This window comes from Dermacentor silvarum, chromosome 4 (assembly GCF_013339745.2).
Source record: "Dermacentor silvarum isolate Dsil-2018 chromosome 4, BIME_Dsil_1.4, whole genome shotgun sequence".
NCBI classification, from domain to species: Eukaryota; Metazoa; Arthropoda; class Arachnida; order Ixodida; family Ixodidae; genus Dermacentor; species Dermacentor silvarum.
Window position 1 is genome coordinate 94,168,634 of NC_051157.2, and position 26,442 is coordinate 94,195,075.

General features: G+C 47.0%; 1 pseudogene; it reads right to left on the reverse strand.

Annotated features, from left to right (window-relative positions):
• Nucleotides 1–1,457: 1,457 nt before the first annotated feature.
• The window catches only part of LOC119448770 (Down syndrome cell adhesion molecule-like protein Dscam2), a 235,211-nt pseudogene continuing 210,226 nt past the window's right edge, over nucleotides 1,458–26,442 (reverse strand).

The following is a 26,442-nucleotide window of genomic DNA, read 5'->3' on the forward strand; positions in this document are numbered from 1 at the left end:
CGCTGTAGCCTCCGGCTACAATGCAGATATTCTTTTCCGTCCAAGGACAAAATTTAATGCTGATTTCGGGCGGTCTAGCGCAGGGCGAACCATTACGGGTACCCTGTAAACAATTAGAAAGTTTTCAACTAAGTTACGCGCACTTACGTACGTTTAACGCAAGTATATTTCCTAGCATTAAAGTGTACACGGATTGAAGACATTCAGTTTAACGCACGAAAATAGAAATACAAAGAAAATATAATCGAATGTAGCGCCATTATATTGGTTCGTGGCAAACCTCTTCAGAACTATACGACCCATTAGAACAAACACGGTCGGTTCTGTACCGACCTATCTCTTCGGCCTATAACGACACGAGAATCGACGAACGATCTTAGAAACTGACCAGATTGTTGTGTATAACTTGCGATGTGGGTGAGTTGAAAAGAAGCATAACCTTAAATCACCAGTTTATTCGCGATGAACAACAGCGATATCGCTGCCATCATGACATTCGCGCTGTAGCGGGATCGACGGCGCCGCCATGTTTGACAGCGGTATTTGCCAAACGTACTTGACCACATTATTCTTGGCAAATAACGTAGAGCATGCGGAGTGAGGAGTGCACTATTTTTCTTACGTACGTAAGGCCTTTGTTTGAGCGCGTAACGCATGTTCTAAAACTGTCTTTGGTGCTTGCAGCGTTAACGCTTTTACGATGTTGACATGGCGCAGCTGGCTGACGCTCTATTTTTTACTTTTTAATAAAGGCCCGATATCGGCGCAGTTTGAAATGCTTGTTTTGATTCCAAACTATTCTCGTCCTGACATGTCATTTTGTTTTAATTAAGAGACAAGGCTTGACTACCTTGGGGTCGAAACGCGGCAATAAAAGCTGTGCCAAAATGACAATCGTTGCAGCCATGAGGGCACACTCAAAGAAATATCCTGTTGTTAACATGCGCTCGGGGACGTACCGTGGTGATGGGCCTTGGGTACACAATGTGGCATTACTAGCATTTTGCTTAAATTTTAAACTCATGGTGTATATAATGAAGAGATGTGGCACTGCCAAGGAAACATTTCTAAGTTGCTGCAAACTTGCTGTAGAAGAAGTCATAGAGAGCTTTACACATGCCAAAATGCGTCACGCAGATTTGCTGCCTGTAACTAGAATTAAAAAGAAGCGCGAGAGACATGCTTCGCTTACACGCCTGCACCTGTGTGCATCGTTAACGGGGTATTTTCTTGCCACTAAGTTAAAACATTTGAGGCTTTATGCGAATGCACTACTACCTAGCGCGCAGCTCCTTGTTTCTCGGGATTCTTATGTAGTGAAGGCACCACAAAGGGCGTTTGAGAGCCTCAGTGATAACGCAGGTTTCCGTTTTACACTACGTAGAGTACTGTGGCTGTCCTCGTGTTAATACCACACCCATCGATTAAGCGAGGACTTCGTAGGACAGCACGCAATAAGGGCATCAGTGCAGGCAGCGTATTCATGAATGGGCCACGTCCTCATCCCAAGTATGCTTCTTCAGATTAGCGGCATCCGGCAGACGTTGTTAGCACAATTCACATCAATCAGACCAGGCAAACAAGACGGCATGATCACTAGGTTTTGTTTTGATGCGGCACGCCGCCATTTCATGTGGCGACTATACGTAGGCAAAGCACAGTTATGAAGATTCGCGCAACAAAGAGAAGCTCATTGACAGCAATTATCTACATATTACGGGCCTGTTGCGTTTAAAACTAGAACTATCTCGCAGGTTTCATTTTAATTCGACGAGAGAGCGTTTGCTTCAAGCAAGTAGTGCATGAACAAATGAACTTTTACCACTTCTTCTCTTCAGAGTGCTTTATAACAAACAATCAACACTATACGAGAAGGGCAACGACGCCGACGGTTAATAAATTCAGTCTCTGTTATAGTAATTTTTCCCAATAATTATGGCTCCAGGCAGTAGGTGCTGTTCATGCGCCTGAAAAAACATGCTTTTAAGCGATCGATTATAGTGGACACCTACGAACAGCATCTTTTACGCATTAACCACAGTCGAAACGTTGAGTCCAAGACATGTCCAAGCCACGCTTCGTGACTGACAAAGTCAGGTTTCCGGGCGACCAAAGTAATTGAGGCCGCTGGCAACCGGCTATCTACACTACGCTGCGCCACAGATAGCGTTCGTCGTATCACAATCAAGTCTACGCACAATGAAGTGTTGCGGAGTGTTCCTGCTTGAACCTATGGACGACCGTCTTGTTGAAAATGCGGGCTGCATTATGAGCAGGCACGGCGACAGCCAAGATGCGTTCACTTCGGAACACTGCTCACGTCTTGAGTCTCGCTTGATCACTGCCGTACGTGTAAGGTGCAGAACGAACGTCACACTTCTTTTTCTTCGTATCTTGTTCAGTTTAGCTCTTCAGCACGCAAGTCAAAGACGCTCTAGTCGCTCTGGCACACACAGACACACTTTGCACATACACACAAGCACGTATTTTGGTTTTCCAGTCTCTTCACCAGTGGGCAGTCGAAGGAAATCCTTGGTTTCAAAATCCTCGAAGAGACGGATTCACAGAGTGGTCCTTGGTCGCGCACGTTTAACGCAGATGCACGTGAGTCACTACTACCGTGCCAAATTAGTTACTATTAGCACCGAAACCCCTGAAACAAGAAGGTAATTACATGTGAGTGAAACACAATACAAAATATTCGCGAATGCGAAGAGCAACGTGCACAGTCACGCTTTCAGTGAGCTCACAGTGCTTGAATCGAAAACTACGAAAAAGCAGAAAATCTATACCAAATACCAAAAGCATGGTGCCTGTGCTTTCTAACTTTAGATAATTATAGAGTTGTCCGTTACTGGAAGGAATGTCTATACCATGGCATCGCAGGTGGATCAGATGCCCAATGTTGCTCGGGAAGGGTAGAATCACATGAATTAACAACTGGCCGTTCATGTACCCAGGCTCGTATGGTCCCCCTCCTTTTTCATTTTGGTCATGTGAGCTGAAAGACTGGTCATAGTGAAATACTTCAGCCGCCAAAATTAAAGTAAGAAAAAGAAAGGGATGCCATTATTGCGTGGGCAGGGAACTCCTCGCAAGCAAGGGAAACAGGCATGAAAAGAATCAAACTCAATAAAAAAATGTGTGCCCTTCAGTGCATTTTTACAGCATCATGTACTAAGAAGCCGAAGGGCAGTATAATTGAACGACTTTAATATACTTTACCATAGTTTGAGCTTTCACCATTGTCAGACGCAAGCGTCCTTAAAGCTGTCAACGTTGTGCAACATGAAACACATTCTGGGTAATAAATGAATTAAATGCTGTGATTGGTGACTGCTAATTACTATACTGCCGTAGAGAAATCAATTGATGGGCTGCTTATATGCAAAGCGTTATTTGATGTAATCCGAGTCCCATATTATGGGATGTTGCAAAGCTGTGCATAGAAAAAAAAACAAAGCTCTTAGTGTTATGAAGCAGAGTGCGTTTTGCGGTGGGTGTGCATAACTTGAGTGCTTTTTATAAGCGTTGAGTGAAGTATATTTTTTTTCTTATGTGTAAGACCTTTTGTGTACCTTTTTGAGCAGTGTGTTGTTTTTAGTTACAGGCGAGACTCTTTGTCGAGACAATGAACAGGTAAAGACTCCAGCCGGATGAAGTGTCGGTGGACGGCGTACTGAAATCCAAATGGAGATCAAGTCAATTGTATGCATTATGGCCACTTTAAAAAGGTATATGAGCTGTAATATAACCGTAGATGCCCTGTTTTAGTAAGCACGTAGTAAAATGACTGGAGCCTACACAAGCCATGGAAAAAAGAAGGGTTCATTTATGTTGACTCACAAACGAAAGGAATACATTTTCCATCGGAAAACATCTGGCAGAAGCTATTTATTCCTTAGCCATAGGTCTGCATTTGTAACGTAAAGTCAAAACTACCCGTGATCACTCAGTTTAGATTCCAAGGCCCACGATAAGTCCAACTCTGACTATTCTCGCGCATAAAAAAAAAACACGGGGCTGCGCATATCAGACATTCACCATGAGTTAAGAATGTGTGAAGCTAAAGGATAAGTACCGGAGCAAATGGCTCAAGTTAAAGATGTGCGTTGTTACCGTGAGCATCGATCCTATCAACACGTGTGTTTAAGACGTGATCTCGCTAACATAAGAATTGTCCAATTGAAAAGCATACCATCTAACGTTCCTGCTTTATTTCAGAGCTAGTAAAACGACAATTTAACAAGCTTAGCAGAGATTACTTTGCAAGTAATCGAGTCCATCGTCCAATCTGTGCCGTACTCCCTCCATCTCTCTTTTTATTTTTATTTTTTGCCCATACAAAAACTTGATGATGCGTTTATCTGTGTACATAAGGATTCCACACCCTAAAATATATTCTACGCAAAGAAATACCAACTGTGCCAAGCCAACTGCCACGCTTACACTTGCGTGACCTACGTCAGAACACTGACTTCAGTGTATTGCACAGTCGGCGAAAAAAAAAAAAAAACGAGCCAGGATTTAAGGGCTTCCGTTTGAAAGAAGCATTGGTCTTTTCACTCACCGGCGGCAAAGGCATATCGTAGAATTCCTCGACGATCTCAGCCCTAGTGTGCTGCCGCCTTCCTAGAGTGCCTTCAGCGACGTGCTGCCGCAGTCGTCCCGACGAGGTGCCGTACGGGCAGGGCGCGTACAGCTGCTGTTGCTGCAACTGCTGCTGCTGCTGCTGATGTGGTAGTTCACCGTTGCGAGCGGGTGTCGGCAACGGCTCCTTCTGTTTGTCCCAACTGGCCAGTGCAACCTCCTCGCACTTCGAAGCGGGTTTCAGGCGCGGTTCGGCTGCATTTCGGCAGGAAAGGTGTCTTAGTGGCACCACCTGGCGAGCCTATCTAGCATAACAATGGTAGGCCGATCAAAGCACTATAACCAAAACTTGGTTGCAACCCTTGTTGCATATGCACCCTATGCTCGCGTAATGCCAATGAATGCCTGCTCGCCATGTTTAGTTCGTATGATTATTGATTAATTGGGAACATGCAGGAGAGATAACTGTGGGTAAGCAATGCTTAATGTGTGTCGGAAACATCTGAATTCCTTTGTTTACTCAGCTAAAGCATAAATAAAAAAATATGCCGCGAATTTTGCATATATATATATATATATATATATATATATATATATGGCGCTGAGTAGAAGAGTGAGGGAAGTGGTGAGCCTTTGCCAAAATTTGTGTTGAAGTAGAGATAGGTTGAAGCACGTGGCGATCAGTGAAATAAAAAATGGGGGCAGTGGAAAACATACCGTATATTTCTGAGGCGGCAGCCTCAGCACGCTCTCTTCTTCTCCTGCGCCCCAGTTCTACGCAGGCGGCCACAATGATGACAATGAGCACCACCACGGAGCATACAATTGAAGTGACCACAGCCAGCTTGCGATGCATCTCTTGCTGAGATGCCGCACTCGTAGAAGTCTCCGATACGCCTGTTAAAGAAGAGGGAGAGCGGAAAGTGCTTCATGCATCACATTTTTTGCTGAGAAAAATTTGCACCGTTTGGTGCTTATCTTGTCTCCAAACAATCATCGCAAGCTATCTAGAGTGCATTTACCTTTTCTGCCGGCGCGCTTTGGGTACTTTCAGGTGGCAAACGACATACGTGTATTAGCGCAACATCGCTTTCGTTCTGTAGCCTGTAGCGCACAAAATACACAGGGGCAGTGTTGACAGACGTAGACGAAGCGTTTTTCATATACTTTATGCTTCATGTCATTGTTTGTGAAATTGTAGGAATGCGCTGGCGCAAGCTGGTTGATTGTCTCCTATATTGAAGTGTGATGCTTGTGAAAATAAACGATTGTTGGAAGTGATCGCATCACCTACTGTCTGTCTACACTGACCCTGTGTCTCTTGTTCGCTCAAGGCTAAAATCGTATGCATGCCATCATGCGCAAACTTAAATTCTGTCATATTACTTTCTTCAAAAGAAAGAGTGTAACGAAAGAATATGCACGCATGGTTGATTACCATTAAGGTAGGAAGACGATATAAGACGCAAAGTGCCTGTAACTCTTTGAAAGCGCAGTGAGAACTTATGTGTATTGTTTCTGCTTCACTGCAAACGTTAGTTGGCCGTTCACGAAGAAGGACTGGGGGAAACATAGACTTGTCGGTGCGGCATAATGTAATGGCGTTGGCGGGCGACATAAACAATGACAAGTCCGGAGGATTCGGCAATGGGCGATGCCTCACCTGTGAACTTTATTTTTTTTTCCTGGACCTCAACAAAGCTCTACAGATCAGTTTTCATCCACATGGAGAGTCAATTAAGAGGAGCATTACCCTCACGAGCTTTTGGATGAGTACGTGAAACTGAATAAATCATTATTCGTGGCTTCCACTGCACCAAACTTGTTTTTCCTGGAGTATTTGTCACAAGTCATATGACGAATAAAGGAAATTGAAGAAAAGCTGTTATCTCTGCATTGTGCAGTACTGCAGCAACGTTTCTGAAAAAAAAAATGTCGCAGTTTCACCCGAAAGGTGAAGCATCAATTGCGATAGCAAATTAGTAGAGAGCTATATAGGAAAGGATAGTAGTTTTATCAGCTGTGTAAACTTGGACATGCAACAGCACCAGCAACGTGCAGAACTGTTGCCGACGTCATCGGCCTTTTGCCCGCGTTCGCACCGAACGCGTGCGGCGTTGGTGACTGTTGCCGGTGCCTCTGGGTGCGGCTCGGAGGTTTTCGACGAGATCAGAATGGGACACTCGTCGAGCAGCGTCGGAAATCTTACCCACCTTATCGCCTCGCAATGTTTTTATATAAATACGCATTTGGTGCTGCAGCTAAACGTTGCCTCCCCTACCTCACTCGCGTCCCCCCAAGGCCTTTCGCGCGATGGAAGAAGTCGCGTTTGCTCCCTATATATGGTGATTGTAAAGGAGGAAAGAGACGCTTGATTCTGCAGCCTTCAGGGAGCACGGCGCAGAACGCGTGTTTGCTCTCCGACGTGCGTTCGCTCCCCGTGAAAGCGTGCGTCGTTCGCGCCCTTTCACTCGCACATACAGCGTCCGGAGCGCGGCGACGATTTCATCGCCGTTGACGTCATACGGAACCTCACGGTGACGGCGATGGCGATGACGACGCGGACGGCAGAAATCCGCTTTGGAGTGTCCATATAATTGCTATCGCAATAAAACGTGGGGTTTGTCACCAAATTGGTGCAAATTTCTGGTACAGCTGGCTTCTGTCCATCCTTTCTTATAATTTTACGTCTGATTGCCTGCATTCCAGGTCAGAGCCAAAGCAGGTGTTGTGCATCCCACGTTGCCATAGCAACCGAATACTTGGGCCGCGTTCCTTGGTCAACATTTGTCGATCCCCAAGCCCATGTCATGTCACTCGAGCCCGAAGCCACCGAATAGATACTTCATGCGCGCAGGTAAGGGTACGGGAATGGAATCAGACCAAATTTCATGAGGTTTGTTGCAGACTAAATAAAGAAATCTACGAACTGCAAGCGGTTGATTATTGATTCAAGTCCGCAGTTCATTTACGACAATTCTTAAAAATCGCAAGAATTAAAAAAGGTGAAACATAAAATTTACAGTTGTAATAACTCCTCGATAAAGAAAAGTTGCAGTGGCTTAGCTCGGCTATGCCAGGATATACGTAGCGTTAGCAAACGTTCAGCTGATTATTCTTAGCTTATTCTTAAGATTATTCTTAAGATAAGATTATTCTTATGAGTCAAGCTTCTCCGTTCTTCTGCGCTGTTGAGCAGCATTTGCGCTCTCCTTCTCCATGGCTATACCACACAGGCAAACGCCAGTCAGAAGCGCAGCGGCTCCAGCGCAGTGTCAGACGGTGACTGCACAGCGAGCGCGCGCCGGCGCCAGTGCGTCTACCACGGCTACGACGTCACTCCTCTGGAATGCGCAGACCGGCGGCGGTGATCCGCGCGCGGCGGCGGCGGAGTGCGCGAGAGGTGCCGGCTCCGGTAGCTCCGGTGCGCAAGCCGTGTGACATCACTGATCCTTGCGCATGCGCAGCACGGCTCTTGATGTGCCGCGCGAAACGGGCTTGGCTAGGCCAGTGTAGCTAACGCTACAAAAACATCACGCTTCTGTACACCGCACCTACTAAGTCATCTAATGCGGACAGAATTGGTGTATTTATGCGAACGTGAAACCTTTATTTATTTATCTCATACCCACAACACCTATCGCCATTACAGTGGGGAGGCGGCTTTACCGGCAAAGGAAATTATAAGCAGGACTTCTGTGCATATCGCTTATTTTGTGACTAGCGCTAAATTGCCCATAGGACTTTTGAAAAAACCTCGTAAACGGTGGAACAGTTACACGTAGTTTGCCTAAACCTCGTGCAAATGAACAGGTTAAAATAAAATTTCTGGAAACTTATGTGCAGTTGCGTGGTGCGTAGAAGTCAGCTTAACGGTTCGACAAACCTCAACCTCAGTGGCTATATTGTAACTAATCATGTGCACGGAATTCTGAGTTTGCGAAGGGACTGTGCACTTTTCGCTTTCGTCTATTCTTGTGCGCTCTCATATTAGAAAATAGCTTTCAATAAATAACTAAATATCGCGATAGTGTTATCGTATTTTATAAAGCGATAAGCTGGTCACATTAAAAAATTCTGCAAACCATCAGGTTGATTCGAAGAGTTGCCAGGAACAACATGAAGAACACAAACTAGTACGGCTCATTCAAGCCTTCATCGTCAGCCGCATAGTGTATGTAACCCCATACCTCAAGTTACACGAGCGGGAGAACAAAACATAGAATGCATCATCAAAAAGGCATATAAACAAGCCCTCGGCCTACCGATCACCACGTCTCGGCCTACCGATCACCACAACTAGTAGTTCGAAGCCGTAGGAATTGTCATTATTGTGAGTGAATTATTGTGAGTGTCAGTGAATTGTTATTATTTTGTGAGCAGTTTTTGTAATCTGTATCAAGCCGCTGTACGAATGATAACTGGGCTCTACTTAGCGCCAAACTGACTCAGCTAAAAAAAGAAACATTCCAAAACTCACGCTCATGATGCCGTCTCAAAACATGTGGTTTACAAGACACGTAAAGCGATGCACCGCCTTTGCGGTGCATCGCCTTAGCGCAAAGGCGATGCACCGCCTTTGTGCTAAGGCAAAACGATCGGCCTCCGAGGATGATTGGAAACGTTACGGCGAACAATCAAAACTATGTCAAGCGGAAATTGAAACAGCTAAAGGTAAATTCTCTAACCACAATACTTCAACGTTACTGAGAACCAACTCTCAAAAATTCTGGAAAGTAATTCATCCTAAGGCCTCGACAGCTAGTCTTATATCTATTGTAAATATTGGTGAGATCCTTTTGCCCAAACAGGTCGCCACAGAATTTAATCTATCTTTTAGCTCAGTGTTTACCGACAAAATCCCAATCCCCCCAAGTGCGCATGCTGGTTCTATATATAATTGCCACCATGGACGACATTCTGGTTACTCAAGAAGGAATAGAAGAAGCTCATGACCGTTTGCTAAATTATTCAAGTCCTGGTCCTGACGGTATTTGCCCCAAACTGCTCAAACGAACTAAATCAACAATAGCCCGCATTTTCACTGCATTATTTCAGCAGTATATTGACACACGTTGCGAGCCTCATGCATGAAAAATTTATCGTGTTATACCTATATTTAAATCTGGATGCCATTCTGCCCTCACAAATTATAGACCTTTCTCGTTAACAAGCATACCATGTAAAATGCTTGAACAGATAATTTCATCTGCAATAATGGAGTACTTACATCAGCACAACTTCTAGCACGGGTTCTTGCGTGGACGTTCATTAGAATCACAGCTTTTTTAACTGATGGCTGATCTTCACGACGTTTTACACAACCTAATTAGAATAGACGCTGTATTCAACGACTTCTCAAAAACGTTTGATAAGGTGGCTCATAATCGTCTTATAATTGGGTAACCTTAATAGAAGCAGGGGTGCTGTAACGTAAAATGATTCCAAACTGTTTTGATTACAAACTCCTGACGTCAAATTTACGTAACCACCGATGCAAGCATCGGGCGGTGACCCGTGGCGTTGTCTGAACAACCCAATCCAACACTCTCTTCGTTTATCGGAGGTCACCTTTGCTCGCTTTCAAAACCAATAACATTGTCTACACTCAGCGGTTTTTCTTATCTAAATGTCTGTCTAGAGGCGAGGAGCACGCTCTGGTGGAGAGGGTTTCGATAGGGCCAAGCCAGCACAGTGAAAATAGATTACCGCATGAAGAGGGCGGTGCCGGCTTCTCCGATTGGTCCGCTTCGCCTTACTTAGCTTGCGGTGGCTGCTCGAAAATCGCGGCGGCGTGCAGCGGAAGGATAAGAATGCCGCTAAAACGGATCCTCAGCAAGGAAGCGTTGGCAGAGCGATGTCGTATGCATGCCGAAAGGGCTCGATAACGTTTTACTGCCACGCAAAAAGGTTTACTATGCGCAAATAAATACATGCTCAGCAGCAGGTGCGAGTAGCGAGGGCCTGAGTGATCGGCGGGCAGCCATCTTCTATTGCTTTCGATACGGGGCAGTCTGTGGCTATCTAGAAAATTTTTCAGTTTTGTTCAACATAATAATGCGTTCTTTTTGCGTACACGTCCCTTTGACGTGTGAGTTTTCGTGGTTTTGTGAGGTCGCGTGGCAGACAGGCGAAGTGGGCGTAGCCGGAAAACATTCGACCAATAGCAGAGGGCTAATGGTGAAAAGGTGTCGAATCAGGAATGATATTTTTTTCTTTTGGGCGGTTTAATCATGCATAATCAGTTGTGCACGTTATATCAAATGGGGAGCTATCGCGGTTTTCGTCACGTCACATGACAAGCGATGTTGGGAGTGGCCCGAAAATATTTTGACCAATCGTGGAGGCTGATTGCAGAAATTGGAATCAAAACAGTTTGGAGTCATTTTACGTTATAGCACCCCGGGAATGTGATGAACTGGATCCTCAGTTTTCTAGGTAACCGACAGCTGTTTGTTTCTGCCAATGAATATTGCTCCAGACTAATACCTGTAAATTCTGGTGTGCCACAGAGATCGGTGTTTGGACCAGCATTGTTCCTTATCTAGATTAGCGATTTGAGCAATAACCTTACTTCCACTGTCCGGTTATTTGCTGACGACTGTGTTATTTACACAAAGATTAATCATTCTGATGACACTAATTTGCTGCAGTCGGATCTTGATGAAATTGCTAAGTGGTGCGAAAAATGGCAGATGTGGATAAACATTTCCAAAACAAAAGCCATGCCATTTACCACGACGATTGTACCCCATACCTGCTTCTACACTGTTAATAACGCGGCCATTGAAGAAGTGTCCACAGTGAAATATTTAGGCGTTCACATTTCTTCAGACCTGACGTGGCACTAGCCCATCGATTACACAAGTAGCAAAGCGTCCAAAATCCTCGGCTTTGTCAGGCGCCACCTGTACTCCGCAAACTACGTGACCAAGCTTTTAGAATACATTACTTTAGTTAGACCGCAACTGGATTATGCCGTCATCATTTGGAATCCTGATCAAGAATACTTCAACAACAAACTCGAATCACTACAGAATAAGGCCTGCTAAATTTGTCATGAAAAAATATTCTCGTTACTACAACGTAATTGATATGAAATTATCTCTAAATTTATGCATGCTCAAAAACAAAAAAGACTTGTTACACTGCTATTTCGCTTTCACCGACTATATTGTTACGTAAAACGGCACAAGGCGGGACTATTTACACTGTATTTACAGTATAAGAGAGACTCAGTAGCCAAGATGGTGGACAGCCACCAGCACCAGAGAGAACCGTCTTCTTCGTCGTCTGCCCCAGGATGAATGTCTCGCGCGTAGCATTACCCCCGGCGGTGCAAGCGCCGTCTCGGCGCACTTCACAAATTGTCGTTAGGAGGAAGGCGGTAGGCTTTCAGTCTGCTAACGTGAACTATGTCACTGGGAGCGATCGCCGGCGGTAAAGTCGGAGAGACGGGAACAATCTCGTAGGTGACGTCCGTGACTTGGCGGACGATTCGGTAAGGACCCGTGTATCGAGATAGCAACTTTTCGGATAAGCCAACACGGCGGAATGGACACCACAGGAGAACTAAGGCACCGGGTGAGAAGCGAACGTCGCGATGCCGGCTGTCATAGAGGCGCTTCTGGGTCGCTTGCGAGGCCAACAGCCTAGAGCGGGCGATCTGACGAGCGTGATCGGCACGAGCGATGGCATCACGTGCATATTCGCTAGGCGGCGTGGCAGCAGCCGGTAGTATGGTGTCCATCGGTAACGGTGGTTCACGGCCAAAGAGCATATAAAAGGGTGAATAACCGGCGGTATCGTGACGCGAGGAATTGTACGCGAAAGTCACGTAAGGTAACGCCAGGTCCCAGTCACGGTGGTCAGATGAAACATACATTGAGAGCATGTCCGTGAGGGTGCGATTTAGTCTCTCGGTGAGGCCATTTGTTTGGGGATGGTAGGCAGTGGTCAACTTGTGCTGCGTTGAGGAGGAGCGCAAGAGATCGTCGATTACTCGTGATAAGAATGCGCGGCCTCGATCTGTGAGCAATTGGCTAGGGGCGCCATGGTGCAGAATAACATCGTGGAGCAAGAAATCGGCAACGTCAGTAGCAGTGCTGGTGGGGAGCGCTCGAGTGATTGCATACCTGGTCGCATAATCGATAGCAACGGCGACCCACTTGTTGCCGGATCGTGACTCAGGAAAAGGACCGAGAAGGTCCAAACCAACCCGGAAGAATGGTTCGGTCGGGATGGAGAGCGGCTGAAGCAGTCCAGCCGAGGGTGCGGCAGGACGTTTCCGACGTTGGCATTTGTCGCAGGAGGTCACGTAACGTCGAACAGACCGGGCGAGACCGCGCCAAAAGAAGCGGCGCCGGACACGATCGTACGTGCGGGACACACCAAGGTGACCAGCAGTTGGTTCGTCGTGAAGCTCACGCAGTACCGTTGAACGCAGCTGTTTAGGCACAACGAGAAGCAGCTCAGGGCCATCTGATTGGAAGTTACGACGGTAAAGTGTGCCATTCACGAGGGCGAACATGCGCAGTGAGGCGTCGTTAGGTGCGGATTCCAGCCGATCAATGAGCGATCGCAAAGCATCATCACGGCGTTGTTCGTCACCAATCTGGAGAAACTGAGACATAGACATAACGCAGGGGTTAGGTTCGATGTCCGGTCCCTCTGGTTGGTCAACAGGGTAGCGGGACAAGCAGTCCGCGTCGAAATGGAGGCGGCCAGACTTGTAGGTAACTGAGTAAGAGTACTCCTGAAGGCGCAGCGCCCAACGACCAAGTCGTCCAGTAGGGTCCTTCAGTGAAGAAAGCCAACAGAGAGCGTGATGATCGGTGACAACACGGAAAGGGCGGCCATACAAGTAAGGACGGAATTTCGAAACCGCCCAGACAAGGGCAAGACATTCCCGTTCCGTAATAGAGTAATTGCGTTCTGATTTCGATAGGAGACGACTTGCGTACGCAATAACACGGTCAACGCCTTGTTGGTTTTGGGCTAAAACTGCACCGATGCCGTGACCACTAGCATCTGTGCGCACTTCCGTGGGAGCAGCTGGGTCAAAATGGGCAAGAATAGGTGGAGTCGTCAGGGCGGCGATGAGCTCAGAGAAGGCGTCAGCTTGTAGAGGACCCCAACAAAACGGGACGTCTTGTTTGAGTAGGTCAGTGAGTGGACGTGCGAGCGCCGCAAAGTTTTTCACAAAACGGCGAAAGTAGGAACAAAGCCCCACGAAGCTACGAACGTCATGGACAGACCGTGGAACGGGGAAGTTCGTGACAGCGCGTATCTTTGCTGGGTCCGGTCGGACACCGGAAGCGTCAACGAGGTGGCCCAGGACAGTCCTTCCCTCGGCATTCATAATCCAGGACAGTCATAATCCCTCGGCATTCACAGAAGCCCATATCAAACCGTCCCTTCGCGTCTTTCCCCGATTACATCACTCTTTTAAAGTGCAGCCAAAGTTCACTCGAAATAAACTTAAGCATCAGTCACTACTATTCCTTGCCATCAATCATTGAAACAGACTGTCAGCTGAAATTGATTCCGATAATAATCACGATGCTTTTATTAATAAACTAAAGTGCAGGATTCATACTGATAAATAAAAGCCTTCACACGACCTATATGTTTAGCTTGTAATTCAAACTTGTATTTATATATTTCAATCTTGTATTTGTATATCTCCGTCTTGTATTTGTGATCATGTATCTTGTATTCCGTGTAGAATTTATTCCTTTTACTTGCGGTGCTATGTATAATGTTCATTCATTGGTTATTTTCTCAACCCCCCATATGTAATGCCTGTAGAAAGATCTTTAGGGTACATGAATAAAAAAATGCACAATACGCTAGACGACCTCATCGAGGCTCATACAATCGCACAATAAGAAAGACTCAGGCGAAGCAACACGGGAGGACACATCCTCCACAAGCTCGGTATCACGTACGCTGCGCAGAGCGTGGATAAATACGACATCCCAAGAGAAACCAGAGATTCCAGAGATCATCATACCCCCGTCACCCAGAAACACGCACCCCGAACATCACCGAGAGCGGAGGAATGCAAGAGCGAAAGCACTGCATCCGAAATTTCAAAACAACCTGGACATGGTCTATATAGACGCGGCAGAATATGCAGACGGTCGACACATGGCAGTGGTCGCCTCAAACCAAGCGGGCCACCCGCTTGTCAGCGGCCCCATTAAAACAGGATATTAGCCAATCGCGGAGGAAGCGGCCATAGCACTGGCGCTCGTCTCCCCAACGGCCAGCGCCGTAATCAGTGACTCTAAAACCATGCTTCATAACTTCGCTAAGGAAAGGATCTCGAACGAGGCGCTAAGGATCATGACTAACTTTCGCGGGGAGCGTGACGTTCATGTCACGTGGACGCCCGCCCACTCCTCCCTCCCGGGCAACGACATCGCACACACCCTAGCTCGAGAGTTAGCGAGCCGAGCAGGGGCAGGAACAATGCGGGGTCCGAGTGCGGAGAGAGAAGACGCGGTCAAATATAATGAAACCACCAAACATTACAGATCAGGGAGGCAGCATTACCCCCCACCACACTTCTCATTAAATAAACAGCAGGCCACCGCATGGCGCCTACTACAAACAAACGCCTTCTCAAACCCAATCGCTTATAATCATTGTTACCCGTGGAACTTTACTCGGATAGATGTAAAGGCTGTAATCAGCAGGCGGGCCACAGACACATAATCTGGGCTTGCCCCAACGTTGTGGAGGAGCCAAACAACATGTATACGAACGCGGAGAAGTGGGAGACCGCGCTGCTCAGTTCAGACAGCGAGGACCAACTACAAGTCATCAGTCAAGCCGAAGATGCCGCTAGGACCCCAGGTCTCCTGGCCGCCATCTAAGGGAGTGGAGACAAACTCCTCTGAAACTTGCCGTTTTATATAAAGTTGTTTTTCTCTTTCGGGGGTTTTGCTCACAAAAACCAATATATGATTATGAGGCATGCCATTGTTGGGGATTCCGGATCAATTTTTAGCACCTAGGGTTCTTTATTGGGCACCCAATGCACAGGTCACATAAGCGGACGCGATCATGAAGAAAATCTCAAGACGAATGACTGGACTTATTAACAATTTATAGATACGTAAATACGCTGTGGTTAAAAGGCAAGAATTGCAGTTTCGCCCACAATTCCCCCAGTTCGAGCGGTATTCATTTTTATAGGTGTTGCCTCCGGTGGTGAAGAAGCCACAGTTAGGCAGAAGTACAGCCTTCAAGGGGCAATCTGCCGGTCTGGCGCTCAAATTATAGCTGGGTTATGCTATTTCTCGTCAATAAATATGGTCTAGTAAAGCCCTTTGCGATACCAGTGACAGACAGCACTGGCACGTGCGGGCATAAAAACGACTAGGGGAATGAGCCCATTACAGCTATCCCTGTAAAAAAATAATTGCTAAGCGTAATAACAACATGTTGAAGTTCCAATTGTTTGATAAGTGTATCCAGGATTAGCATGTGTTGCATAATTAGCCTTACGACGACATTTGTTGCCGGATCAGCCTTTGTGTGTTCTAGTGAGTCATCCTGTTGTATAAGTGCCCCTTTTAGTCCTGGTTAACGAGATTTATGTCTGTGTTTCAAGCGCAGAACGATCAACACGCAGCCACTCTACACGGCATCAATCGCGTTTCATAACGACTAATATCATGTTCTCCCTTCAATAACTGATTCGGAAACATTGTAATAATGAGACATTCTTATGAAGGCATCTGAATGTATTTATGGCGCATTTATTTGCCTAATGTCGTCTTTATAAGAATATATTCGGCATTGGAAATAATTTAATGGTGCCTATAAAGTCAATCAAATTGTTTCTTTCCTGGTTTAATAGAACCAAATATATAGTTGAATGCTTAATTTAGTTTTTATAGCAAACATTCCGCAATAATATGTTGGTTAAAAAGTTGTCGCAGTTTCACCTGAAAGGCGAAGCATCAATTGCGATAGCAAATTTGTAGAGAGCTATACGGAGTAATGATATTAGCTTTATCAGCTGTATAAACTTGGACATGCAGCAGCACCGGCAACACGCAGAACTATTGTCGACGCCTTCGGCGTTTTGCCCGCGTTCGCTCAAAATGCGTGCGGCGTTGGTGACTGTTGCCGGAGCCTCTTGGTACTTGGTGCCGCATCTAATAGGCACTTGGTGCCGCAGCTAAACGTCGCCTCCCTTCCCTCCCCCTCCCCCTCCCCCACGGCCTCTCGTGCGTCGGAAGAAGGCGCGTTTGCTCTACATATATGGTGATTGTAAAGGAGGAAAGAGACGCCTACTTCTGCAGCCCTTAAGCGAGCACGGCGCAGAACGCGCGTTTGTTCTCCGCCATGCGTTCACTCCCCGTGAAAGCGCGCGCCCCTCGCGCCCTTTCACTCGCACATACAGCGTTCGGCGCGCGGCGACGATTTCATCTCCATTGACATCATACGGAACCTCACGGCGACGGCTACGGCGACGGCGACGGTGACGCCGACGGCAGAAATCTCCTTTTGAGTGTCCATATAATTGCTATCGCAATTAAACAACAGTATTCAGCGGTAGGCAGGAGCGACATGTCATGATTTTTCCAGATTTCGTGTGGTCCACTTAAACAGTTAGAATTGCTTGGTGGATCGTATCGCAGGGGCATTTGTAACAAAACGTATGATAAACAGCTGCAGTTATAACATCGACTGATGTATTTGTGAATGAAAATGCATGTAATTTTACGTTCATGGTTGATGTGCCCCCAGGAGACACACAAACGTGAAAGTTTATTCCTTTGTTCAAAAAAAAAACGAAAAAAAAACGCATGGACTCTAACCAGCTTCCAGCCTCCGTCGGATCTATAACCGAAACTAATGCCTTGAAGACTGCTGTTTCTGATTATGTGATGTAATGTTAGTTCATTTTTAGTAGCCTGTATTGTGTTCCCTTTGTTCTTTTTATATTTGCGTACTTTTCTACCTTACCCCCTCCCTCTTCGCTGTAATACTTTTGCCTTGAGACTAAATATATGAAATGGAATGAAAAAAAAATGTCACAGTTTCGCCCTAAGGGCGAAGCAATGACTGCGATAGCAACACAGCAATGTCATACGAAGTAAGGTGGGCGGCCTTGGTAGCAATATGAATTGTAGTAAACATGAGCTGATTAAGTAAGCAGGTGTGCTGCGGCGTAAGTAGACCGACATGAAGAGAGACTGGATGACCACGAGAAGGCGCGTGTGAAACGGTGGTGTTGATGAGAAGCGCTTACCGTGGGCAGCGCGTGAGAAGGGACACACCTGTAGTGCTGCACTGCCGATCTGGGCAGCATTGCATGTGTAGCGTGCGTTGGAAAATGGGGCCCGACTATTACTAACTGAATGAACATGCGTGGTGTGAGCGCGCACAAACAAACATGAATAGATCACACTGAATGACTGCAGCCAACGACTGTCAAAACGCTGGCAGCGAGCGCATACGCCGCGCAGCGGGCGAAGGTACGTGCGGTCTATCGCTTCAACGGAAACTGAGCGGCGAATGCACGGCGCATAAAGGTCAGAGCCGTGTGGAGATACGAGACTGTGCGGGCGAGCGAACGGCGAGCGCGGTTGTTGGCAGAGTAGAAGTGCGCCCTCCCCCCCCCCCCCCCCCCCGCGCTCCCTCCGGCGCTGGTTTCCCGCTTCCTTGCTTGCGCGTGGGTGATTGAGCGCGTTCGCTCTCCGTGATAGCGCGCGTCCGCGCACGCTTCCGCTCGGGCATACGGCGCGCGGCGAAGATTTTCTCTATAGGGAACCTCACGGCGACGGCGATGACGACGGCGACGGCAGACATCCGGTTGAAGTGTCCAAATAATTGCTATCGCAATAAAACTATGCTACAACGTCAGCAACGTCGCTGAGTCACCAGCGCGTTAGGCTAACAAATAGAGTCATATGTTGTCTTTAAATTACTGGTCTGGGACAGTGATGGGCCATATGTGCACGAAAAGCTTCCCCAAGACGAATAATAATCTTTATCTTAGGCGATAATATTTACCAGCGTTTCACTGCTTTTCACAGCGCAACAACGCAGAAAACATTTGGTGACAAAAATTTAGGTTCAGATAAACATGTTTACGTGAAGATTGAAAGCATTAATGCAGTAGAAATAGAGTATAGTACAACTCATGAGCCCAACAAAGTGCAACCTTACTGACTTCCTATTCCTTTTGATGGAAATGTTGTCTGTAAAGTCAAAAGGAACGACGAGGAGTAACTGACTGAGCGGAAATAGATTATGCTCTAATAACCTCGCTCACTTTCTTTTGGGTCAGTTCACTTTGTTTCTTTCCGCGTCAGTACGCTAACAGCTAATCATTAACTACTACAATAGCAAGACGACGCAGCTTCCGCCAACAACAAAATAAGAAACAAAAAAGCAATTATCCTCATCTGAACTCCATTACTGCGACCGCAGCTCGTTCTCACTGCAGACGCTGCATTTTATCAAAAACAACTTCCCAGAGGCGTGCGCGAGAACGTTTTCGTACACTACAGCTTCTCCTTCTGTGCCCTGCAAGGTACGCGAAGAGACGTGACCGCTCTCCTAACGAGCGTGGCACGCAAAACTATGAATGCTGCAGTATAGCTCAGTGCATGGGTACAGCAAGTCCGGCTCCAAGCTCCACATTGGCTTTGAGAGAAGTTCCACACTGAGTGGTGTTGGCGGCGGCGCGCTAGGTTTATTTTTCTACATTATAAGCTAAACTGAGGATGAAGAGGCCGCATACGGACTACAACATGATAACGACCACTTGACAACAAAGGCGTGACCGAAAGAACGGGGGGACATACCATATCCGCCTTCCAGCGTTTAATTGCTATCGCAGTAAGGAACCGTTTGTGTGCATTTGTCTGAAATTTTCGTCGCAGTCGACTGATGCGTAATCTTTGTTCATGGTAACAAAGAAAAACTGAGCGTAAGACGAAGGACAAAGAAACGGAGTGTACGACACGGCGTTCGTGTCGTGCACTCGTTTATGTTTGTTTCGTGTCAGCGCTGATTTTTTTCTCTTTTTGTTCCCACGAATCCAAATCAACCAGGCGAATTAGCAGCCTCAAATCCACTTTCACCTTTTCGGTCTTCAATTCCCCAAGAATAATTCGATGTCGAAGCGCGGTTATGTTAAATGCGCCTTAAAAAGTCTACTAGCGTTCTTGCTAGATAAAAGGCGTGGCTGCTTACGCGGCAGCCGTGCGAAACACATTCCCGTAATTTATTTAGTGTGGCGTAACACGGATCAGAGAGTAAAAGGGGATGGCCGATATTCAAGTTGACATTCAGAGGAAAAAATGGAGCTGGGCAGGCCATGCAATGCGTACGATGGATAACAGGTGGGCCATTAGAGTTACAGAATGGATACCAAGAGACGAGAAGCGCAGTCGATGCCGGCAGAAAACTAGGTGGGGTGATGAAGTTAGGAAATTTGCAGGCGCAAGTTGGAATCAGCTAGCGCAAGATAGAGGTAATTGGAGATTGCAGGGTGAGGTCTTCGTCCTGCAGTGGACAAAAATATAGGCTGCTGTTGCTGCTGATGATGATAATGATGATGAACACGGTATTGACGCATGCCGCTTCAGGCTGCGCGATAAGAATGCGTTCTGTATGGTGTGTTGAACATCTATAGCCCGGTATAATAGTGTGTTCGTACAGCAACGCAACTAAACACGTTGACAGCTGTCGGTGAGGCAGGATAAACATCTAAATATTGTACATTTCCACCTGCTGCCACTGCCAGTATTACACTATCGGATATGCGAATGTTTTTCTATCAACGCCGGTCCCACAACGAGAATTTTGTTTTTGGATTAATTGGCATCAGTTGAGCATTGCATACAGTTTTAGCCACAATTCAACAACCTCATCAATTCGGAGCTGCGTACAGCACAACAGGGAGCCGCAGATTGCCTTTTTTTTTCTATAACCACACCCCATTATAAAGAAGGAGCTGGAAATGCGTCATTTGAATTAAATTGAATCCTGCAGTTTTACGTGCCTAAAACCCTATGTGACTATGAGGCACACCGTAGTGGGGTACTCCCGATTGAGTTCGACCACCCGGAATTCTTTAACGTACACTTAGTGCACCGAACAAAGGCGTTTGTTGCATATTGCGCCCCCATCGAAATGCGGCCGCCCCGGCCCATCGATCCTGCGCCTTCGGGGTTATCTCCGCAACATCATAGCCACTACACCACCACGGCAGGTGAGGCGTTATTTCAAAGCAGGCAGAACATTCACGACGCGAAGCGACAGCAGGCAGAACAGTAGAAGGCGTAAAAGTTGCAGAGACAGGGCCGTCGAGCACGCGATGATAGCCTCGTTATTCTTCATAATTATAATATTATTATTAAGAATAGTAGTAGTAGTAGTATTTTATTATTATTATTCAGAAGTTGTAGATGCAGGATGGTACTCACCTTGCATGTAAGGTTGTCTTGTTGCGACGTTCTTTTATTTATTTATTGCATTGAATACTTCGGGCAATGGAGGCCATGAAAGGCGTCAGCGCCGCGATATGACATGCACGACGAAGGTTACGAAAGAGTACTAATGTGAGCTGCGAAACTTACATAGAAAGCCATCTCCGTCACTCATACGTTCATGAATCATTGATTATATACTATATCCTTGACTGAGCTGACATGCGACAGTTAACGCACCTTTGCTGGCGGCGGGTGCCACGTGCATATCGTACAGCCGCTCGGTGTATCCAGCCGAGTTGGCTGCACCGAGGAGGAGCTTGTAGCGGCGTCCTCTCTCCAGGTTATTCAGTGCCACCACATGGCCCTTGCTGCCCTCCTTGGACACGACCGTCCACTCGGCGTCGTCCAGCGCCCGATACTTGACCACGTAGTGACCAATGGGGCAACCACCGTCTCCGAAAGCCTCGAGGTCGAGCGGGACGTTCTCGCTGTCCACCATCAGCGGCTGCTGGTGTGCCGGGGCCACTGGCACTGTGTAGCGCATGGCAACAGCGCCACGTGTTGTATAGCCACTATCCTCCGTATTCAAATATTTAGGATAGTTAGGTTCTTGAAACCAACCCATTTATATGCCCCATTCAGTGCGCAGCTGAACATGTACATGAGTGAGCAATTTTCTGCTACGAAAATTGTCAGTTAACCTCTATTTCCTCTAGATCATGGGATTATTGTACACAGGAAAAATAAACTTTTCCGAGTTAGTGAATGTGGTTGGGGATTTTTTTCTATACGGCCCTTCTCATCGATTTTCCCGCCTCTTTCAGCAAAATAAACCGATTGACTCGGCTGCCTAAATAGTACGGCAGCGTTACTGCTTTAAGGCATTATGTTTGACTGGTTAACGTATTGGTACATCGGGATGAAAAATCGCCGCATGTTCCTTTTCTTTACGTAGCGAGCCAATCCTCACAAGACAACTCTAAAATCTGAGAACTAGCATCTGGGACTAAGCTATAGCTAAACGACATCAAATAACGTCCCCTTTGGATTATTCGCAGCCGTAGCGGTCAAGGAGAATTTTGGATTCTCAGGAAGGCATATACGTTGATTTACTGCAGGATGGCGTTACGGCCGTCATTCCAAGACGCTTGCTGCTGAGAAAATACGCTACGTGTCACTCAGAAAGAGGCGTCAACGACCTTTGTGTCATGAGCGGAGAAAGGAGCACAGCAACGATTACGTCTTTTGAGGCACCGAGTTCTTACCTGAGCCTTTAGTACTGGCAGTGATAATGGACGACATTCTAGGCCTGTTGTCGCCGACAGCTTCGACGTAGATTTCATAACGCGTCCCACAGCGCAGGTTGCTGAATGTGTACCCATTCGTGGTTCCAGGCACTTTGTATGCTTCCCAGTCACTGGCATTTGGTCGGAGGAAGAGCTTGTAGCCTGCGTATAGAGATGCGAGAGGCACGGCGTTTCTGTATATTTCTGGATATGTACCCCTTACTTAAAATAACGCAAAGGACAGCCAAGATGGCCGAGCTGTTCGTGGGTTGCACGAGGTCAATGCAAGCGAACATAAATTTCCTTACCGTGCCGTGACCCGATGATGTCGTGCCAAATTATACGTATTTCCGTTGACGACGTGTAGTTGACGGTCACACGAAAAAGGGAAGCCATATCTAGACAAATAGCAAGAAGAAAATATGTATAAATAAGTGTTGCCGCTCCTGAAAATTACGTTTGCACATTAACCGTCATCGATTTTCCCGCCTCTTTCAGCAAAATAAACCGATTGAGTCGGCTGCTTAAATAGTACTGCAGCGTTACTGCTTTAAGGCATTATGTTTGACTGGTTAACACGATTATGAAATACTAAAGTACCAGCAGGAACACTGTCACTTATATAACATCTCCAGAATTCTCTTGGGAAAAATGAACGGGGTCTTCATTGCCGCTGATTGCAGCTCTTTTTTTTTTTAGGCAGTTAGAGATTGTATTTGCAGGAAAGCAAGAGTTTGGCCTTTGCTCATGCGCACTAGTCAGCTACTTTGAGCGGGGGAAAAGGGAAACGGGACCAAACTAGTGTGATTAGGGTCTTTCCGTAAGGCGTAGACATACATAATTGCGCTATGGTCATGACCTACACCTTTAACTAGTACAGGCCGTGGAGGGTTGCACTAGGCCAGTATGTGAGAAAATAGGGTGGAGTAAATATACACGACCGAGAGAGGAAAACAGAGCCTGTGTACAGATAATCTTAGAACAATTACCAGATGTTTGGGTCTCTCCGACAGTCTCTTCCGACGTGGGTCCGGGTCCCTTCCCATTGTAGGCCTGAACGACTACCGTGTACTTAGTACCAGGACGCAGATCTTTGATGTCGCACTCTTGACTCTTCCCTGGACGAGACTCGACCGTCTTGTAGACAAACGATTCGGCGCGGCCGTCGGCTTCTGCCTTGTATCCAACGTAGTAGCCAGTGATTTTGCTGTCACCTGGCTGCATCTGCGATTGAACGCCGTGCAATGTTTGAGCTGGCGTAATCTTGAACGCAACAAGCAAGCACTTCGTGCTTAAAAACGTGCCATATAGCTGGTGATTTTTGGTGTATTAGATTCTAAAAGAGGTGGCTACATAGACACTGTGCATTGACGCTTCTGTTTGTTCCCGCAAAAGCCACACATTTTTTAACCAATTTCGAGTTACCGCGACCAGCTTACACTGCAAACCAATTTACACCCTTAAAGCCTTCTAATGGCGCAAATCGGTCTGTAACTGACACCCTGACAGGCGTTTGAGGCATACACAGAAAGTACCCTGAAAGGGCCCTAAACCACCTCAGATATTTTTGAACATTTCAAGTAAACACGCGCATCGAGTTCAGAATGCCCTCACTATCAACAATGCCAAACACTGCAGCGGTACGCGCCGCGGGCGCGCCCCAAAATCAAAAAACAATGCCGTGCTCCTCTCCGACCCTTTCCGGTATCCCCAGCGGTCGTCGTGATGTCACCAGGGCGCATTTGGTGATGTCAACGGGCGCGACGATGCGGATAGGTCGAGCAAGGACCTAAGACTTCCGGCCAGTCTGCTAGCAGGTGCGCGCGCTCCCTGCTCTTTCTCGTCGTGTTGCTCGCTTTGCGCACTTTCGAATCGGTAATTACAGCCCGCAACGCAAGTGCCAAATCGCTCGCGTTCCAACACAGTCGTGCTTAGCGGTCTGATTAGCAGCCCGAACAGAGTGGGACAGTGTTGGCCTTTCTAGACGTGGGCGCAACACATGGTCCATAGCAGCACGCTTCACATGAGCACAGGCCGGCACGGCAGCAACAGCACGGGTAGCCGAGAAGCGCCGAGTCGCGGCTGAGGCCCGTCCACGTTACTGGCACGGTAACTCGCCGCACGCCGTTTGCCATTCGCGGGCCGCCGTTCAACGGCGGTTTTGCTCGCGAACGGTGAGATTTCCTTGCCGTAGAGACGATGAGACCGGGACCCATTTGTGCGGCAGCCTCACCGCCACTGATCGCTCGACGGCGCCGATATCGTCATTAGGCCTTTGCCGGTTCACTTCAAAGCTAAAGCGAACTGCGCTTCGGAATGAATTACCGACGCTCACAAGCCGCAATATTTTCTTATCGTTGTTGTCGCTCTTCGCAATAATTGTACACAAAGAAGAAAAATACGCTGATATTAGCGGCGCCGTCGGCTGCGATGCGAGCACAGCCGAGCCGGTCGTCTCCCGTCGGTAGCCGTGCACTGCAGCTGAGCTCAACAAGTATCGGAGCTCTCGTTCATGTTCAACGTTTGAAAGTGGATATCGTTCTTCATACAATGTGCAATTTATGCATGGCTTAATCTAGCGGAAATTATTTTGCTTGGAACAGAAGCTGCAGCCGATGTTTTCGTCGCCGGTGGTGGAAGCGCGCAGCTTCGCGGTCGTCAACTGGCACGTCGATCGTACTGGGGGCGGTGCGCCGGCCGAACTGCCGTCTACTTTGGACACCTCTCGCGCGGCAGACGTTGTATGGCACTGGAGGCCGGTTCGCCGTCGGTATATTTGCCGCTAGCGTTGACGAGACTTAACCGGAAGTGGAGAGTATTTTGAGAAGCGCGTTGGTGATGACTTATGTCAAGTGACATTTGGAGGTGCACTCGGCGAGGAGGAGAGACCAGCCAACGAGCAGAGTAGCGAAGGAAAGAGCGAAATGAGTGGGGACCGTGTTTCGACCATCAAGCGCGTGTAACTCCGCTATTACGGCATCATTTCGAAAAATTCTCCCGGCTACGTGGTATTTGTAGACTCGTGCACAAGTGCAACACCACAAATAAATTTCGACCTCTAGGTGGTTTAGGGGCCCTTTAGGGTGCAAAAAGGTTTACAGTGGAGCAATAGTTAAACAAAAATTATTTGTATGCATGTGGCAGTGCACTCTCGTTCTTGTATTGTAGTGCACCTGTAAGTGCCGGGCTTTGTGTAGGCTACCCTATCGACGACCACTAAGTTGTCTCGACCGAGCAATCGCAAGGACTCTTCTTAGCGGCTGTATCAATGCCTACCAATGGACTCGCCGTAGCACTAATCACATGATGAATTTACGGAGTGATGCCGGTCTTGCCTTACAAGACTGAGGATCAGCCAGATAAGTCACTGATTCATTTATTAATTCACTCATTCATTCACTCACTCAGTCATTCACTTACTCAAGCACTCGCTCACTCATTCACTCACTCTTCACTCATTATTCACCCACTCTTCATTCACTCTTCACTCATTATTCACTCACTCTTCACTCATTATTCACTCACTCTTCACTCACGTTTCACTCACTCTTCACTCACGCTTCACTGATTATTCACTCACTCTGCACTGATTATTCGCTCTCTCTTCACTAAGTCTTCACTCATTATTCACTCACTCTTCACTCACTCATTATTTACCCTTCACTTGCTCATTATTCACTCGTCAGTCACTCATTATTCGCTCTTCACTCACCCACTCATTATTCACTCTTCGCTCACCCACTCATTATTCACTCACTCACTCACAAACTGGCGCCTACACAGATTATACACCGATGAATGACGACCTATGATCATGGATAAATAGCGAAGGGGGGTATTTTGTTGCCTTTGTCATCGGCTATACGTTAGCAAGCCATTAGGAATGCATGCATGCTACAGAATAGCTGAGCTGGTAGCATATTCTCAGTAGTTCCGTTAATATACGTACATGAGCGCAGTACTTTGACAAATGGCTACGTAAGCAAATGAAACCATTGCGCTGTATGTGCCGGGAGTGTAACATCAATTTCCGTGTTTGCAAGATTTCTTGGCAATGCCAGTAATAAGAAGTTCTGCAGATGCTCTCCTGGAAGAGCGTG